The following is a 570-nucleotide window of genomic DNA, read 5'->3' on the forward strand; positions in this document are numbered from 1 at the left end:
TCTTCCCAAGTCACCGTTACGCGTGATGGAGCCCTGCTGTCCTGGGGATGGCTGAACACCTGCCTGCCCACGGGAAGGAGTGAAGGAATGCCTTGGTTTGCTTTGCTTGCGTGCGCGGCTTTTGCTTTCCCTATTAAACTGTCTTTATCTCAGCCCACGAGTTTTCTCACTTTTACCCTCCCAATTCTCTCCCCCATCCCACCGGGGGGGAGTGAGCGAGCGGCTGCGTGGGGCTCAGTTGCCAACTGAGGTTAAACCATGACACTTTCCTAAAGGTACGTTTCTGGAAGCAGCTACTGTTCTTGCCACAGGGCTGGTGCACCATCTGTGGCAGCTTCCCTACCTTACCCTGGCTGTAAGCAATCATTGCAGTTCACAGCAGCTGCAAAAGCAAGATCAGCAGATAAGAGTGATCCTAAAGACTTTAGCTGGATAAACAGTTACAGCCTGGTTGCCCCACGGGCTAAGCCTCTTTATTTGCCTGTTTCCCTAGCCTGAGGCTGGAAAGCTCGCACGTAGCAGCGACACTACGTACCCTCAAGCCCCACCGATTCCCACCGAAGTCACCTC

Source organism: Pygoscelis adeliae, unplaced genomic scaffold (assembly GCF_000699105.1).
Source record: "Pygoscelis adeliae isolate BGI_AS28 unplaced genomic scaffold, ASM69910v1 Scaffold171, whole genome shotgun sequence".
In the NCBI taxonomy this organism is placed as follows: Eukaryota; Metazoa; Chordata; class Aves; order Sphenisciformes; family Spheniscidae; genus Pygoscelis; species Pygoscelis adeliae.